Here is a 19867-nt window from a genome sequence, read left to right on the forward strand (position 1 = left end):
TTGACAAAGTGTGACTGTACAGGGGACTAATAGCAAAACAGAAGAAGAATAGCTATCATTAGGAGAGAATGAAAATGGGAATGAAAGAGAAATGGAAAAACAGTTTTAATATTAGCAGGTCAGGAAGAATGTTGTAGGTCACACAAAAAGATGAAAAACAAAACCCCTCAGGTACTCCCATCAGATCTACCAAAGAAAATAAGATTTGTCAACCAAAGAACCAAAACAATTCTCTCTGACTGGGCTACCTTCCAACACTCTCAGTCTCGAATGCTGACACAACCCTGCTCAGCACAAAAGGGCAGGCACCTGGCTTCATACCAGAGGAGATCAGTGAGACAATGACAACAGTGATGATGACAACAATTTGCATTTATACAGCACCTTTAACAGCAATAATTTGCATTTATATTGTGCCTTTAACGTAGAAAAACATCCCAAGGCGTTTAACAGAGGCGTAATAAGATAAAAGTCACGAAAGTCACCAGTAGAAGAATCCAAGGGAACGGCAAGTGAGACCTTAATATACTTTAAAGAGGGATGGTCGTAAAAGCCACGATGGTCTTGATTTACATAAGAATCCTAGCCAAGAAAGGGTGGTGAAAGCAGATTCAATAGTAACTTTCAAAAGGGAATTGGATATAAACTTGAAAAGGAGAAATTTGCATCGTTATGGGTAAAGAGCAGGAGGGTGGGACTAATTAGATAGCTGTTTCAAAGAGCCAGGTCAGGCACAATGGGCCGAATGGCCTCCTTCTGTGCTGTATGATTCTATGATAAGAAAATTGTGGATTTTACAGCAGGTCCATGCAGGAGAAGATATCAACTCCAACATTGTGCCGAAAGTTCATATAATGTATTCGAGCTGTTGTAGTGTAAGCATAATAAAAAAGCTTAAGTTGTTCCCTCCTAATAGATTATTAGTCTAATTAGATCTTAGGCACTGTCAAACAGTGCTTTCCACTTCTCCCCTATAACTTCAATTTTCAGTTCATATGTTCATTACTCGCACAAGCATGGCGTGTTCAGCATATTCATTTGAAACTAAGAATGCATGAAACTGGGAAGGAAGTTTAACCTCAGCAATGTAATCCACCGAAAATGTTCTCTATTCGAGAACCTTGCCCAAAGAGGCTTCAGAAGTGGGACATGTGGTGCTGGATTTGAAGGTGCCAAAAAAATGTCATGGGCCCAAAACTCGAGGGCAGGATTTTCATTGGGCCGTGGAGGCGGGATTGGAGGAGTGTGGGGGGGTTAAAATCCCAAAATTGGGGGGTACGAACCCATCCCGCCCCCAACCCGCCTCCATGCCAGTTTTAAAGGAGGCGGGTACCCGACCCGCGCTGGGACCCGACTCCCCGAGGCGGGAAGGGAATTAGTGCCAATTAAGTGCCTGTTAACAGGCAGTTTTTAGCCTAATCCCTATTTTCATTCTTGAAGTGTGGGATTCCCGACGGCTCCAAACCACTCCAATCAACATCCTGGGGGTTACCATTGATCAGAAACTGAACTGGACCAGCCATATAAATACTGTGGCTACAAGAGCAGGCCAGAGGCTGGGAATTCTGCGGCGAGTGTCTCACCTCCTGACTTCCCAAAGCCTTTCCACCATCTACAAGGCACAAGTCAGGAGTGTGATGGAATACTCTCCACTTGCCTGGATGAGTGCAGCTCCAACAACACTCAAGAAGCTCGACACCATTCAGGATAAAGCAGCCCGCTTGATTGGCACTCCATCCACCACCTTCAACATTCACTCCCTCCACCACCGGTGCACTGTGGCTGCAGTGTGTACCATCTACAAGATGCACTGCAGAAACTCACCAAAGCTCCTTCAACAGCACCTTCCAAACCCGCGACCTCTACCACTTAGAAGGACAAGGGCAGCAGACGCATGGGAACATCACCACCTACTAGTTCCCCTCCAAGCCACACACCATCCTGACTTGGACCTGTATCGCCGTTCCTTCACTGTCGCTGGGCCAAAATCCTGGAACTCCCTTCCTAACAGCATTGTGGGTGTACCTACACCATATGGACTGCAGCGGTTCAAGAAGGCGGCTCACCACCATCTTCTCAAGGGCAATTAGGGATGGGCACTAAATGCAGGCCTAGCCAGCGACGCCCACATCCCATCAATGAATTTAAAAAAAGTTAGCGAGGCGGGCCGTCGGGCTGAAGGGCTTGGAGGGTTTGAGCTGTCCGGTGTTCAGGTGAGTGATGGGTGCATGAGTGCAGAGGTACATGTTTTTGGTGTGTTTAAATTGTTTAAAGAAGTTTTACTTACCTTTACTTACCTTTACAGCCTTTCTTCCTTCAAGACTCGGGAGTCCCTCATCTCAGCGGCACAGAAAGCAGAATGGCCGCGGATCTGTCAAAAATTGCAGCATTCAGCTTTCTGTTCCGGAGAGATCTCTAAATCACCCTGAGAGGAAGGAATTAACTTGGAGTACAGATTGTCAGTGTTTGACAGCTTCAAACACCTGTGAAACGCTGATATTTCATCTGTCAAAAGGTCTTGTCAAAATATCAATCTGTGACGTCACCTGTTGCTGGGTGGCCTTTAATTGGCCTGCTGAGCCCGCTGGGCGGGCTCAACAAGGTCAAACAAGTCAAAATCGTGTGGGTTGGCTACAACTCGATGGAGGCGGGACTACAACCCCGAAAGTTGTAGTCCCGTCTCCTCCCCACCTCCTCAATGAAAATCCAGCCCTAAGAGTGCCATTGGAACTGAATTGATGCTGGACTTCTGCCTGCCTTCAGGTCATGGGACTGGCCTTGCTGTACATTGTGGGGTCAACCGCTTTACATAGGCAGGGTTATGCAGGCTGCCCAAATACAACCTGCAATGCGTTTAACACACTGGTGGAGGTGTGGAAAATTGCACTGCAGGTGGGCACTGTGCCTCAAGTGGTCAATAAAGAGGAGCAGAAAATACAACAGGGGGTGAGGAATGATGTGGGGCATGGGAGAGGGGGAGTGTAGATGTGAGGGCTGGAAGAAATCTGGGGGATAGGCAGAGACCTGGTGCAGCAGAAGGATATAAAACCTGCTACTGCTTAAAGGGAGGGTGGTAACACTGGAGGAAGCAGGCAACCTGGACTACAAGGGTAGTAGCCAGATCAAAAAATGAGATGCAAACTTCTCGAACCTGGACCTGCATGTCCTTATAATGGAGAAACAGTCCAAGCAGGATGATCTATTTGGGATCAGGGATGGGAGACATGCCAAAAATGTCATACACACTTTGTGGACAGAGACAGTTGTGGCAGTGAGTGCCACCTCTTTGAGCTCCAGCGCACTTCTGCAGTTCAGGAAGAAGTCTAGCGGTCTCACCAGAAAAATCAAAGTAAGCAACCTGTTCTCCCTGATCCTTCTTTGCAGTTTCTTCATGTGTTGGCACTTCTTTATTCTTGGCCTTCAAGGGTTTCAGAGGAGTCAGAGGTAAAAGTGAGATCTGACAGTGGGAAGTGGAAATTCCGCAGGAGTTAACCCCAGGCCCCCAAGACGGCAGACTCAGATCCTTTGAGTCCTGCTTTAAAACAAAAAACAATAGCAAAATACTGCAGATGCTGGAAATCCGAAATAACAACAGAAAATGCTGGAAAAACTCAGCAGGCCAGGCAACATCCGTGGAGAGAAAATAGAGTCAATGTTTCGGGTCAAACCCTCTGTCAAGACTGAAGGCCAGGCTGGGAGAGAACAAAAGAGAAGTGAAGAGATATTAAGAGGTATTCAAAACGAGACGAGATGGTGATAGGACTAGTGGAGACAAAAGACAGCTCTAGATTAGGTGTGAAATGCGCTGGCAGAATGGGAGACAGCTGCCATGTGGGAGAGAAAAAAAAAGGCGGGGGGCCGGGGGAAGGGCCAAAACAAAGGTGTGGATAAAAAATAAGAGAAAATGTAATGGGGGCCGAGGTTATGATCTGAAATTGTTGAACTCGATATTGAGTCCGGAAGGCTGTAAAGTGCCCAATCGGAAGAAACCCAGAAACCCAGAAACCCCACAGTGCAGATAGAGGCCATTTCGGCCCATCGAGCCTGCACCGACACATATCCCACCCGATCCCCGTAACCCCTACACCAACACATATCCCACCCTATCCCCGTAACCCCACGCATTTAATCCCCCTAACACTAAGGGTCAATTTATCATAGCCAATCAACCTAACCCGCACATCTTTGGACTGTGGGAGGAAACCGGAGCACCCGGAGGAAACCCACGCAAACACGGGGAGAATGTGCAAACTCCACACAGACAGTCACCCGAGGCCGGATTCGAACCCGGGTCTCTGGCGCTGTGAGGCAACTGTGCTAACCACTATGCCACCGTGCTGTTCCTCGAGCTTACGCTGAGCTTTCATGGCAGCTGTCTCCCATTCTGCCAGTGCATTTCACACCTAATCTAGAGCCGTCTTTTGTCTCCACTAGTCCTATCACCATCTCATCTCGTTTTGAATACCTCTTAATGTCTCTTCACTTCTCTTTTGTTCTCTCCCAGCCTGGCCTTCAGTCTTGACAAAGGGTTAGGCCCGAAACGTTGACTCTATTTTCTCTCCACGGATGTTGCCTGGCCTGCTGAGTTTTTCCAGCATTTTCTGTTGTTATTTAAAACAAAGGATGCTAGATGAGCATAACACTCACATGGAGGCAGTGTGAACCACCACAACACACCAGAGATAGATAGCAGGGGTCACAGCAGAGTCCAATGTCAACATCGGTGCCAATATCCAAGAAGGATTTGGCACAATGCAGTGCTATTTGGAATGAATGATAGTATTATCAACAGGTACATCCATTCCTTCAGTGCACTCCACAGGGATGCTTTGACCACTGGCCTTAAGGCCTTGGAGGACCATTTGAAGAGAACAATGGCAACTGGCTTCTGAGGTATTTGTGATGCCGTTTCTCAGGGGTCTGCAGAATCTAACTGATCCTATCAGGTCTGCCCTCCCCTGATCAGTGGGCACTCAGATTCAAGACCCAGCATAAGTGGCATAGCTAAAGCCTTCATGACGCCTCTCTATCCCAGTGACAGTTCATGTGATCTTTCTAGCCAGCCCCATCAGATGCCTGCTCACATAGTTGGCACAATACAGGACCAGGCGTCCCATGCATCTGCAGTGTTGATGCAGCCTTCTGAAGAGCGCTTCAACCATGTGACAAGGACCACCTCAGTGCTAAGAGGCTCATGATACCATAGTGCAACCAAACATGATTGGCGTCCGTGGCCCTCAGCTATCATTTTGGCTCAACACCAGAATAGGTTTAACAACAACCCACAGAGACACCAGGGATAGACATGGTGGTAAAAAAACAGCACTTGATGTAAATATATATGTTTACAGTGAAACCATTTTATGATATAATGTTCAGAAGTTTCTTTATCCTTTGTATGGTTATTGTATTTGAGAGGATATCTGGAGGCCAGTCTGCAACAGTACACATCACCATTTCTTTGAGCCATTTCCTCCTTAAAATCTTCCTGAACAGACAAATGCAGCTTTGGTTCAATGTCTTATCCAACACTGCAGCATTGCCTCAGTGTTGCATTGGAGTGTCAGTCTAAATTATACGCTCCAGCCCTGGAGTGCAGTTTGAACCTACAACGCTCTGACTCGGCGGTGCAAATGCTACCAACTGAGCCTAACTGACACAAAGTGATGGTAAACACCTCAACACATCCACCCAACTGCTCTAACAACTGAATGAAGAGCCAGCAGGTGAGTGAGAAATGGGGAGAATGTGCATTCAATTATATTCCCATTTGTGCTCTATACCTCATTCTATTTTTTCATCTGCAGGAGTTTGGGGATGAAGGAATTCAATCATTGCCTAAGTTTTAATCTGCATCCCTTATGATCTTATGAAAATGCAAGGAACTCAACAGTCCTGCATGAAATGATGGATTCACCCAATAGCCAACTCTGCAACCTGTTGTCTGTCTCAAAGCACCTGGGAAGTGACAAACTGGGACAGAATGAACATATTTGTGACAGGATCCTAGGAAATTAGCAAACAGATGGGTCGGGAAAACAAATATGGTGATCTGCCACCCTAAGCAAAGCAGCTGTCACCTGGCTTACACAATTAGATATGGTGGACTAGCTGAGGCCTGTGCTATCACCTGCAGGGCCCTGAAATATGCCAGAAGCATAGAAGGTAAGAGCAGCTGTCACCTTCACTGCTACTGGAAGGGCTGTTTCTAAATCAGCTCTCAACTCCTGACGGAGGTCAAGAACTGTTTGCTTTAATAACTGAAATCTTTTCAGACATTGGTTGTCAGGTCAGGAACATATAATCAGAGCTGATACAGTCACGTAGGGTGCAAGCATATCTACAACTACTGACTTTTTACTCGTATTCTACCTTTCTGACACAGGAAAGAAGAATTCCATCTTCTTGTATTGTGGAGTAGTTTTGTTTCCCACACCTGATTTTAGCTGGTGAATTTGTTTATGAAATTGTAATAGAAGATTGAAAGCAGTGGGCAAATTGGCTGCTAATATCCCACAATTAATATAAGCAATTACACAAAGATGGCCATGGGCTTGCAAATATGAGCACAAATCCTAATTTCTGATTGTGCATACACCAGCTATATTTACATATTTGCAAATAATGATCACACATTTCACACCAAATTGAAATGAAGTCCTAAACGTTTCAGCCTCGAGAAACATTTTGTGTGGATTTCAGACAAAGTTTTTAGATTCCCAGGCTCTAATCACAATAAACGGAATAGTACATGGTTCATACCCTTTGATTTTTCTCTCTTTTTTATCCCTAAGTGTCCATGTCCCTTCTGGTTCCTCACCCTGGCAGCACAGATAAGATTGGGATCTCACTGTGTAAGGATTTCAGCTTCAAACTATTTCCCTTCCTAGACTTAGCCCACTGAAGCACCAATATGCCTCTTACATCTCCTACCTCCTCAACAACATTGTCCACGGAGTAACCATATGGATACACATAAGCATAGACACGGTGCAACTGTTATAGTGGCAGGAGCAGAAGAAAATATAATTAAGTTGACAGTTCTGCAGCAAAAGTAAAGAAAGGTCAGTTAATATTATAAGCTGTTAGCCCTCAGGCTCTCCCCGTACATGATAGCATTGGTCAGCTAATGGCTTGCAATTGTACAGCATGGGGAGGGAAGGCACATCCAGCAATGAGGCAAGAACCTCTGACCGTAAAATTAGATGGACTGGTGGTCTCTTGTCCTCACAGATCTGATCCACATCGATCACTCGTGACAATTTAATCCCCATGATTCCAACGCATGTTTTATTAGAGGCGAGGGGGGGAAATTTGGTATCGACTATTTTGGGACGCTAACATCACCTGAGCGATAGCTTTAGCGCCCGGCGCTAATTAGTGCCGCCGACTGCGAAATTGAGTTTTAATGCCCCAAGAGGGAAGTGGAGCGCTAAATCAAGCGCTCCACTTCCTTCTTAGGGTGCTAACATCGGAGAGCGGGGTTGAGACTTCAGCAGCGCTGCACACTGGGCCGTGCAGCGCTGCCGCGTTCAAAGGTTCCTTCCCTCCCTTAAAGGGAAGGGCCATCGCTACAGGCTCTGCAATTTAAAAAGTACCTACCTGGACCACCAAGGCAGCCACGATCAGCCCGGCACTCAAGCAGAGTACCGGGCTGATCGATCGCGAGCAGGAACCTGCGAAAATAACTAGAACAAGAAAGGTAAGTTTATTTTACTTATCTCGGCCACCTCGCCTTTAATCCTCGCCCCTGAAGCGGTCGGCCGCCCGATGCACGCTTCCAGCAGCTGTCGGTGTTTTCGACCGGTGCTGCTGCATGGGGCGGAAGTCAATCTCGGGTCCGGGTCGCTACCGGAGCGATGCGCACGGCGATGACATCACGAACTCCGGGTGAAGGAAATCGGGGCGCAATTCTGTAGCGCCACCGCAAAACTCCCGCCGAATATGGCAGGAGTCAATGTCAGTGCACCTGGTCGCAAAGCCATTTGTGCCCCATTAGCGCCCACGGGGGCACTAGCAGGAGGTGGAAAGGCACCCAATTTCCCCCCCTAGTTGTTCACAACAGCCCTTTGATCTTGAAAGAAAGATAGCTACAATTGTGGTTAATGGAAGGCAGTATGTAGGAACAACTCATGCAATGCAATGCTTCGCATGTAGATTGGAAAAGAAAAGGATGGAAGCAACATCCCTTTGGGAGTAAGTTTTAAGGTATAGATAAGTTCAGGAATTTTTAACTGTTGGAATCTTAAAACTTACTTTAATACAAAATCTAAAATATGCCAGGAAAGAAGAACAACTAATGTGGTTCTGATATTTAACCCACCTCCCTACCATCCACATGAGTCAGATCACAAATAGCCAGTGAATTCCCATTGAAAATAATGAAAACTGTGGAATCCTTCAAAATGAAAGTTAATAACACAAACCTGAATTGGTGCAACAGGGCTCACGTACTTTCAATCCTATTCAGTGCAAAAGTATATTAGTTAACCCAAGGTAAATACTTCTTGGCTGTCAGAGACTTAATCTTGTACATCTTAGTCCACTGCTAATCATAAGCATGTTCGACTCTTTGTTAGCCTGAAGCAAAGGTAGGCAGATTAGGTGTTTGATGTAGTAGTATATAGGTCATAAATCAAGTGCTCCTTTGGATTTTTTTTTTGCCTAGTACTCACTCTTAGGGCTAAGACAAGTTGTAATTACACGTCAGTAAGCGCTACAAAGCAGAGGAATGAAATACATTGCGCTGCACAATAAAATGAGTCCCATAAAAGCAAACAATATGTGAATTAGGTGAACCAATCCAGCATTTTACAACAGAAGAACAAAATTACACTGAGATTACAGACTGGCACAGAGTCAACTTTTGATTAATCAGGAGCCAAGCTACAACTGACAGGAACACTGTAATATTATTAAAGTATAAATGCTCTTATTCTGTTGTCAACAATGCAACTGTTTGTTTATGTTGACTTTCACACAGCTGTAAACCTTTTCAGCTGCAATCCAGCAGTCCGTTGATAGCTATGTAAATCTGATCTGTATAATGAAGTTGAAAGACACTTTTGTATTTCAGCACCTCAGGACATGTTATACACTGTCACACTACAATACACAGCATGCAAATGTTCAAATATAAATGGTTGCTTTATCAACAGCATTGTAGTAATGTTTTTCATTTGCACCTCAGGTCATCTCAATAACATTTGCAATACTTGGGGCTCATTGTAACCCCACAAACCCCAAATAAAAATTCTACAAAAAACAGACTTGAACTTTGAATAATATATTTATTAAGGTTCACACGTGCAAAATAAAAGTGTTGTGGTTTGGAACACTGTTACATCACCACATTAGTGCCAGATGAAATGTTAGCTTTGTTTCTCTTCTCGCTGGAAAACAGGGCAGTTGTCAAACATGAATTTCGAACCGAGGTCCGCCTAACTTGATTCTTGAGCGGGCCTTGAAATGGGAGGCTAACGCACCGTGCAGGGGCCTAATGCGATTCTCCTGTATCAGTGGGCATGGTCCCACAAATAATATTTGGCCCACTGCCAGTCCCTGCATACTCTCCCCTCCCCTTCCCGGGATTGCCGCCACCGCCGTCCGCCCCCCCCCAACCCCCTCCCACCCAGGTATGTACTGTCCGCTGGCTTGGCATAGGAGCCGGCCATTTTCCCATCCTACCCAACCAGTTCACCGGCCGCATGGTCATGAGGGCCGATCACCATGGTGATTTGGGCCTCTCACAGCTGCGATCGTAACACCCACCGCCTGCCTGATTAATACAGCAAACCAAAACTGGCCCTAACATTCCAGCATCACATCATGCACTGCACTAGGTATGTGTATTAGGGGGAATAAATCTGAAGAAAATCAGTATGATAAGACAGGAATATTATTATTGCTGGCCCATTAACACTATATAGGTAATTCTTTTAGTTCCCACTTGCTCGTTGGATGAAGTCCAATTATCCATGTTTGAAATTCAGAGGTTTCTGGTACCTCATTTATATTGCTTAATTGATACTGGAGCCAATCCAACATGATCTCCTCTATGGAGAGAGTCTGGCAGTGTAACACTCCCCACATACTGACATCATACTGGTATTAAAACTCACCCCTCTGGTCATAGTTTTCAGTCCAGATAGATTCTGGATATTAGTGTAGATTAAAAGGTGGCTTGATCTCACACCAAGGGGAGTTCTTTTAATTTCCCCTGATGCTTTCATACAACAAGAAATGTAGGGCCATATTTTCCTCTGTTCAGAAAATATAGCCTTTTTCTTTCACTGAAATTTATGATTTGTGAACAAAGTCATGAAAATGTGCAACTCCTGGGAATGCATTTCCGTTATTGAGAATTTAAAAAAGCAGCCCATCACAACACATCTGCAAAAATGTTCCTTTAGTACTAATAAACTTACATAGAATTACAACAGCACATAAACAGGCCATCCTACCTGACTGCTCTATGCCAGTGTTTATACTCCACAGGAGCCTCTTCCCACGCTAAATACCACCATCAACAACAACAATAACTTGTATTTATATAGCGCCTTTAACAAAGTAAAACATCCCAAGGCGCTTCACAGGAGTGTTATGAAACAGAGCCAAATAAGGAGAAATTAGGGCAGATAGAGGTAGGTTTTAAGGAGTGTCTTAAAAGAGTAAAGAGATAAAGAGAGGTAGAGAGGCGGAGAGGTTTAGGGAGGGAATTCCAGGGCTGAGGACCTAGGCAACTGAAGGCACGGCCATCAATGGTTGAGCGATTATAATCGGGGATGCACAAGAGGCCAGAATTAGAGTCCTGCCCGCATATTCTTTTATCCCCTTCTCCCTAAATGCATCTATCTGTTTGAACCACTCCATGTGGCAGCAAATTGCATATTCTCACCTCTCTCTGTGTAAAGAAATTCCTCCTAAATCCTTTATTTGATTTGTTAGTGGCTATCTTAAATTTAGGCCATCTTGTTCAATTTTAATGACCTCTATCAGGTCTCCTCCTAGTCTTCTCTTTTTCAGAGAAAAGGGCTCCAACCTGCTCAATCTTTCCTGATAGTTGCATCCTCTCAGTTCTGGTAACATCCATGTAAACCTTTTCTGCACTTTCTCCAGTGCTTCAATATACGTTTTGTAGTATGGAGACCAGAACTGCACACAATACTCCAAGTGTGGTCTAACCAAGGGCCTATATATATATTGAATATTACCTCCATGCGTTTGTATGCTATGTAAATAGTCTACAATAGGAATGAATCCCATTACTTTCTTTGCTCTCTTTATGGTCTTATCAACTTGTGTTACTATTTTTAGTGATTTATGTATCTGCATTCTCCAATCTTTTTACTCCTCTACCCCATTTAATGTCTTACCTTCCAAGGAATAAATGGTACCAAAAATGAAACACCTCACGCTTTGCTACAGGAAACTTTTTTTGTCCGGCACCGACGGGACCGACGTGGTGCCGGTTCATCAAAAATTCCGGATAACCGAAAGCTATAGTAAAAGATACGGAGAGCTGAGAGCTCCGTATAAAGCAACAAACCCTGTTGCTTAGCAACAGGTTCAGAACAATGGCCACAAGTTCCAAGCGTCTCTGTAGCTTAGCAACAACTGCAGCCACACCATTGCACAGCAACAGATTGAGGAAGGCAAGTACAATATAAAGTAAAACTTACTGGAACCTACTCCTGAATTTTGCCGGTTAACCGAGATTTCCGGTTATTTAGGTGCCGGTAAATCGAAAGTTTCCTGTATATTGGATTTCATTTGTTATTTATCCACCCACTCGGAAAGCCCGTTTATGTCTTCCTGTATTTTTGTGCTGTGCTCCACATTATTAGCTAGAACCCCAATTTGGTATCATCTGCGGATTTAGACACCATACCTCCAATTTCTGAGTCCAAATCATTTATGCATATGGTGAATACAGTAGTCCCAGCATGGATCCCCGCAGGGCATCACTTCCCACTTTCTGCCAGTCCAAGAAACTTCCCTTAACTCTGACTCTCTGTTTTCCATTTTATAGCACAAAGCAATCCATTCTGCTAATTAGCCCCTAGCTCCACATGCCCTGACCTTTGTGACAAGTCTTTTTTCTGGCACGTTATTGAAGGCCTTCTGACATTGAAGGCCTGAAGACATTCTGACACCACATCCATGACATTGTCCTTCTCTCCGCTTTCTGTTACTTCTTCAAAGAATTTAATAAGGTTGGCTAAACATTACATTCTTTTTAGAAGTCCATGTTGACTGGTTTTTATTATATTCTCCATCTCTAGATGTTTTGTTATCTGACCTTTTAGCAAAGATTCTCGTATCTTTCCGAACAATCCCACAATCAACGGATCAGATCAAAGCTCTGCAGTCCTGCCACATCCAGTCGTGAATGGTGGTGGACCATTAATCAACTAACAGGAGGAGGAGGCTCCATGAATATCCCCATCTTCAATGATGACGGAGCCCAGCAAGCAAGTGCAAAAGACAAGACTGAAGCGTTTGCAACCATCTTCAGCCAGAAGTGCCGAGTGGATGCTTCATATCAGCCTGCTCCTGAGGTCCCCACCATCACAGAAGCCAGTCTTCAGCCAATTCGATTCACTCCACGTGATATTAAGAAACGGCAGAGTGCACTGGATACAGCAAAGGCTATGGGCCCCTACAATATCCTGGCTGTCGTGCTGAAGATTTGTGCTCCAGAACTAGCCGTGCCTCTAGCTGTTCCAGAACAGCTACAACACTGGCATCTGCCCGACAATGTGGAAAAATGCCCAGGTATGTCCTGTCCACAAAAAGCAGGACAAATCCAATCTGGCCAATTACTGTGCCATCAGTCTACACTCAATCATCAGCAAAGTGATGGAAGGTGTCATCGACAGTGATATTGTAGGAATCGTCAGATCCCTAACTGAAGCATTGAGGTCGAGTCAGTCCGATAATAAAACGAAGTTTAATAGAAACTAGAGAACAAACAATTGCATGCAGGAGAAATAATCAACAGGTCTTTTCTGGTGCTGGTTTCACGAGGTCTGAGTTGGGAACCTTCCACTCTCTGACGTCATGACGTCATCACGTTTCCCGCCGTTCGGGGTGTCACGTGACCAACGTGATGACGTCATCGCGCTGATTCTGGGGCTTATCCAGAACGGCTATTTACATACAGTAAACAAACATAGGTGCTATAGCACTCTGTTAAAGGCAGTTATACATTTATAAAGGAGTCCGTTGGTGGCTTTGCCACATGCGCCCCCCCAGAAGTGTCTTTAACCTCAAAAGTCAATCACAGAGGAGGTCGGACAAGCCTGTCCGAACGACTCCGATATTCCCGGAATCGCCAACTGCCATCGTAGATGTGAAACCGACCTCGGGGTCGTTCTTCCGTTCACGCAATCGGTGCTGCTGCTTCCTCGGTGCAGTTGGCGCAAAACTGCATGGGTGTCGGCAACATCTGGCTTTTGGACCGAAACGGGCGTGGTAGTAGCAGAGGCCGGTCGGTGGAGGCGCCGAGGTGGGATTCTTCGGGGCGGGACGCTTCGAGGTGGCACAGTACTGCTGCATCACCGCAAAAATGGTGTCGGCTTCGGCCGCGAGCGCTACACAGTCCGTAGCCTCCGACCTGGTGAGGGCTGCATGCACCTGCTCGGGGAGCTGGCTCAGGAACAGTTCCTGAAACAGAAAACACTGCGGCTCAGATCCAAGGAGCGTGAGCATCTGGCTCATCAACTCAGACGGCTTAGCGTCGTCCAACCCGGGCAGTGTGAGTAAACGTCGCGCGCACTCCGCTTTCGTGAGGCCGAAAACCTTCATAAGTCACGCCTTAAGCGTATCATACTTGTTATCCAAGGGCAGGGTCTCCAGCAGACTGATGATCCGTGCAGCCGTCGAGCTGTCCAGTGCGGAGACCACGTAAAGATAACGGGTCTGATCCAGCACGATGTTCCGAAGCTGGAACTGAGCCTCCGCTTGGACAAACCAGGAGGCCGCCTGTTGTTCCCAAAATTGAGGGAGCTTCAAAGTCACTGCATTAACATCCATCGGTTTGTTCTGTGCGTCCTCCGCGAAAATCGTCCGCGAAGTCTCGGGGTCACCAATGTAGGAATGGCTATTTACATACAATAAACAAACATAGGTGCTGTAGCACTCTGTTAAAAGCAGTTATACATTTATACAGGGGTCCGTTGGTGGCTTTGCCACAATATCAAACGACGCTTACTCACCAATGACCTGCTCACTGATGCTCAGTTTGGGTTCCGCCAGGACCACTCACTCCAGACCTCATTACAGCCTTGGTTCAAGCATGGACAAAAGAGCTGAATTCCATAGGTGAGGTGAAAGTGGCTGCCCTTGACATCAAGGCAGCATTTGACCGAGTGTGGCATCAAGGAGCCCGAGTAAAATTGAATGGGAATCAGGGGAAAAATTCTCCACTGGCTGGAGTCATACCTAGCACAAAGGAAAATGGCTGTGGTTGTTGGAAGTAAATCATCTCAGTCCTAAAACATCGCTGCAGGAGTTCCTTAGGGCAACGTCCTAGGTCCAACCATCTTAGGCTGCTTTATCAGCATATAAGGTCAGAAGTGGGGATGTTCGCTGATGACTGCACACTGTTCATTGCCATTCACAACTCCTCAGATAATGAAGCAGTCCATGTCCACATGCAGCAAGACCTGGACAGCATTCAGGCTTGGGCTGATAAGTGGCAAGGAACATTCACACCACACAAGTGCCAGACAATGACTATTTTCAACAAGAGAGCATCTAATCATCGCCCCTTGACCTTCAACGGCATTGCCATCACTGAATTTCCCAACATCAACATCCTGGGGGGTCACCATTGACCAGAAACTTAACTAAACCAGCCACATAAATATTGAGGTTACAGGAGCAGGTCAGAGGGCTGGGTATTCTGCGATGAGGGTCTCACCTCCTGACTCCCCAAAGCCTTTCCATCATCTGCAAGGCACAAGTCAGGAGTGTGATGGAATACTCTCCACTTGCCTGGATGAGTGCAGCTCCAACAATACTCAAGAAGCTCAACACCATTCAGTGAAGGGATAATTACACGTCCTAGCCCTTTTCAGGCTACCCCAGACGTTCACCTTCAACTAAAGTTAAAGATAGCCGAATTCCATAAGATGCTTAATTGGGCCTAAACGTTCAGACTATCTCTCCCTAAAGGAAAGGAACGTCGTGAAGATGTTACCGTCCTCCGGATAGCACTTTTAATAAGTTGTAATGAAATCTGGTTGTCTTGATCCTGTATTCGTTTTGCACTCATGTATATTACCCTCCCCCACTGTGTATAGTTTCACTTCCTCTTTCCCGACTAACCTGGGAGGTTCCAGGTCTTGGCTCTTGGCTCCGCCCCTGATTTCTCTTACATAAAGATCCCAGGATCTGTATGACTCATTCCTGTGAACCAGTCGGCGTGTTGAGATGTTAGCTCTGATCTTAGTGATTAAAAGCCAACGGCCTAGAAATTGAGTGGGGTTAGCGCCCATTTTGAGGCGCTAGAGGGCCTAGCGCCGCAAGTACAGCCGATTGAGAAATTCACTTGGGCGCTGCCATCGGCGTTAGCCGGTTGCGCTGCGCCGGCACCGATGACGTCATCGGTGTGCGCAGCGTCCCGGTTGCCGTGGCAATGCGCCCGAACGCCGAAATTGAGTTGCGGCCGCCTCGCCCGTGGCAGCCGCAACCAACGATTTTTCAAAAGTTCGCTACGGGTCTTAGCGCCGGCGCATTAAGGTCGCGCGGCGGCCGGCCGCTTTCCCGGCGGCCGCCTGCCCGCACCTCCCTCCCCGGACTCCTCCAACACCCCCCCGCGGCACAGATGCGTGTGGGCCGCGAGCCCGGCACTTCTCCGAGGTGCCGGGCTCATTTTTCTCCACAGATCAACGGCCAGCAGTCGGGTGCAGGCAGCTCCTCCTTAACGGAAGGAGGAGGCCTGCACTTCCCCAGCCTGCCGCACCGCATCGGGTGCCGCAGCGGCGGATTAGCGCCGCAATGCGGCAGTCAGTGCCCATTGCGAGGCGCTGACACCCTCCAGTAGCGCCGGCAGCCGTCTGGGCGCGGCGCTACTGAATTTTTGGCGCGCGCAGGGGGACTTAGCGCCGGCGCTAAATTTCCAGCGTTAAAGCCCTGGCGCGGCGCCAACTCAATTTCTAGGCCAACTTGTTTAAGTCTATGGCCTAGAAATTCAGTGGCCTGCGCCACCAGTTTGCGCCCAAAGAGGGCTTTTGCGCCACTGTGCAAACCTACCACGATATTTAGCGGGGCGCTAATGGCGGCGTTAGCCAGTAGCGCTGCGCCGCCACCGATGACGTCATCAGTGTGCGCAGCGCCCCGCTATCGCCCCGCTGGCCATATTTGGTCGCTGCCGCCTCCCCCGCGCCGGCCGCAAACAGCGACCGGTACACGGGGCCTACCTGTGCCGGTAGTGGGGCGAGTTAAGGTGGAGGTGCGGCCGGCCGCTTTTTCAGCGGCCGCCTGCCCGCACCTCCGTCCCCGGCCTCCTACACCCCCCCCCCCGCGGCATTGCCGGCTGTTTCCAGAGAGCCCGGCACTTCTCCTTGGTGCCGGGCTCATTTGCCGGCACTCGCGAGCGGGGATCGCGCTGTTGCAGGCACCTCCCCCTTAAGAGTGAGAGGAAGGCCTGCAGTACCGCAGGCTGCTGTGCCGCAGTGGGTGGCGCTGCGGCACTTTGCACGCCGATATTCAGTTTCAGCGCCCCAAGTGGGGCGCCGAAACCCTTGTTTAGCGGCCGGCTTCCACTTGGGGCGCTGAAACTGAATATCCCGCTGGCGCAAGTGGCTCCGCGCGCAGCGGTAATTCCGGCGCCCAGGCGAGCTGGGCACCCCTAACTAAATTTCTAGGCCTATAACTTCTAGTTTTGTGGTTATTGAAGGCCCGTCAATTTTAATCACTAAAGAATACTAGGATGGATCGACTCCTAAAACCAGAGCGTCTGGACTTGGATCCACATTCTGCTGAAGCATCAAATCAATTTGGACACTGGCTCAAATGCTTCGAACTCTTCGCGGGGGCCTCTTCCGCTAGCGAGGTAGATAAACTGAGTCTACTGACTACTCGCGTAAGTCATCGGATTTATTCGTTCATCCGGGACGCCACCTCTTACACGGAGGCCATCACTATCCTGAAGGCCCAATACCAGAGGCCGGTAAACGAAGTGTACGCCAGACATCTGCTGGCTACACGCAGGCAGCGACCAGAGGAATCAATGGACGATTTCTTACAGGGCCTAAAGGACCTGGTCTGGGACTGTAACTGCAAGGCCGTGACGGCCAACGCGTACTCTGACGAATTGGTCCGCGATTCCTTCATCACGGGCCGCAAATCGAATTATATCCGGCAGAGACTGCTGGAGAAGGAGGTCCTGGACTTAAAACGATCGCTGGACGTGGCCCAGAGAAACTCTGACTCTTATTCTTCTGGCCATGCGGCCCTCACCGCCTCGTGTGCGCCGAGGGGGCCGCCATTGTGGGATCCGCTGTGGCGACACGCCACCATTGGACATAATCTGCTCACAGCATCACGGACAGTTTACGCAGGCACACTGCCGGCAGCAGCCGCCCCCAGCCGTGGGCCCTTTCCTCCGGCAACTTGTTTTCTGCAGGGACAGGCTGCCGGGAGCACTTCCTGTCTGGGGAGTATTTAAGTGGTTGCGCGGGCTTTTTAAGCACTTGTTTTGCCATGATGTAAATTAAAGCAGTTGTGTTCCATCAACTCTGGTCTTGACTCCCACGTTTGCCGCGGTATCTCAACACTGGTGACCCCGACGCTCAGGACGAATCCTAAGCTAGCATGGCGGATACAAACGCAATCACGGTTAAACTACCGGACTTTTGGGAGAACCTGGCCGAGGCCTGGTTCATTCAAGCCGAGTCCAGATTCCGGCTGAGAAGCATTACAGTCGACGCCACGAAGTGCGACTACCTCGTCGGCTCTCTCACCTGCGCCACAGTCCCTAAGGTTTGGGCAGCGCTGCAGGATCCACCAGAGGAAGGCAAGTACGAACATCTGAAGGCCGCGCTCCTTAAAAAATTTCAGGCGTCCTCCTACCAGCGCAACTGCCAACTCCTCGACCTCCCAGGCCTTGGTGACGCTTCACCATCAAACCTGCTTTCCCACATGCTGTCCCTCTCGGACGACAAAAAACCCGGCGCCCTCTTTCGTACGCTTTTCATTCGGCAGCTCCCTGCCAGCATCCGCCCGCTCATTGTGGAGTCTGGCTCCATGGACCTGAACGAGATAGCCGAAAAGGCCGACCGGCTGCTCTCCGCGCAGACCTCCCGCGACGTCGCGCCCGACCTCACGGCAACGACCACGCGGTCCCCCCGGCTCACTAGGCCCGACCGCCCTTCCACTCCGGGTCACTGCTACTACCACACCCGTTTTGGCACTAGGGCCCAACGTTGCACGCCACCGTGCACTTTCAAACCCTCCCCCGCACCGGCCCCCACGATGGCCGCGGGGCAAAAGGGGCCCCTACTGTACGTCACCGACGACAGCAACAACCGCCGATTCCTGTGCGACACAGGAGCCCAGCACAGCATCACCCCCGGCTCCGCCCTCGAAATCCAACGCGGCGCACGGGGTGTCACGATGGCTGCAGCCAATGGCTCTGACATCCGCACATACGGCACCCGCATGGTCACGCTCGACCTCGCAGGCCGCCGCTACCGCTGGGAGTTCCTCACAGCCAAGGTCCTCTGCCCACTCATCGGCGCCGACTTCCTACGCGCCCACTGCCTCCTTGTCGACATTCCGAGGCACCGCCTCGTCGACATCAACACTATGGCCCCCATCCCTGGCGCAGTCACCCCGGCCCGTTCGGCCGGCCTGATGACCTACTGCCTCGCCAGAGCCACGGACGACGACTCGGCACTACTAGCTGAGTTTCCTGCCCTCACTAACCCTACCTTTTCGGCCAAAGCCGCCAAACACGGTGTGGAGCACTATATCCCCACCACCGGCCCCCCGGTCTCTGCCCACGCCCGCAGACTCGGCCCGGCCAAGCTGGAAATCGCGCGGGCCGAGTTCACCACCATGGAGCAACTCGACATCATCCGCCGCTTCAGCAGCCCTTGGGCCTTGCCCCTCCACATCACCCCCAAGCCCGGCGGAGGCTGGCGCCCCTGCGGGGACTACCGCTGCCTCAACGACGCCACCACCCCCGACCGATACCCGGTGCCGCACATCCAGGACTTCTCAGCCCGACTGGCCGGACGAACCGTCTTCTCTAAGGTCGACCTGGTGCGCAGTTACCATCAAGTCCCCGTACACCCCGCGGACATCCCCAAAACGGCTGTCATCACCCCATTTGGCCTGTTCGAGTTCCTGAGGATGCCCTTTGGCCTCAAGAATGCAGCCCAGGCTTTCCAGTGCCTTATGGACTCAGTCCTCCGGGACATGAACTTTCTATTCGTCTATCTAGACGACATTCTTGTGGCCAGCTCCTCCAAACAGGAACACCTCGAACACATTCGCATCTTGTTCGGGCGCCTAGCCCAACATGGGCTTATCCTCAGCCCGGCGAAGTGCCAATTCGGCCTAGCCGAGATCGATTTTCTCGGCCACCACATCACCCCTGCTGGGGCCGTCCCCCTGCCCAACAAGGTGCAGGCCGTCCAGCAATTCCCCCGCCCTAAAACCATCAAGGGCCTCCAGGAGTTCCTCGGGATGGTGAACTTTTACAACAGGTTCATCCCCAGAGCTGCAGCCCTCATGAAGCCTCTATACGATTCCCTTCGAGGTAAATCCAGCAAGATGGCCGTAGTTTGGACCGCTGACACGTCAGCCGCCTTCGACGCCACCAAAAATGCGCTCGCCGACACCACCCTGCTCG

The sequence above is a fragment of the Somniosus microcephalus genome, chromosome 4 (assembly GCF_052327205.1).
Source record: "Somniosus microcephalus isolate GS21.2 chromosome 4, FLI_Smic_1.0, whole genome shotgun sequence".
In the NCBI taxonomy this organism is placed as follows: domain Eukaryota; kingdom Metazoa; phylum Chordata; class Chondrichthyes; order Squaliformes; family Somniosidae; genus Somniosus; species Somniosus microcephalus.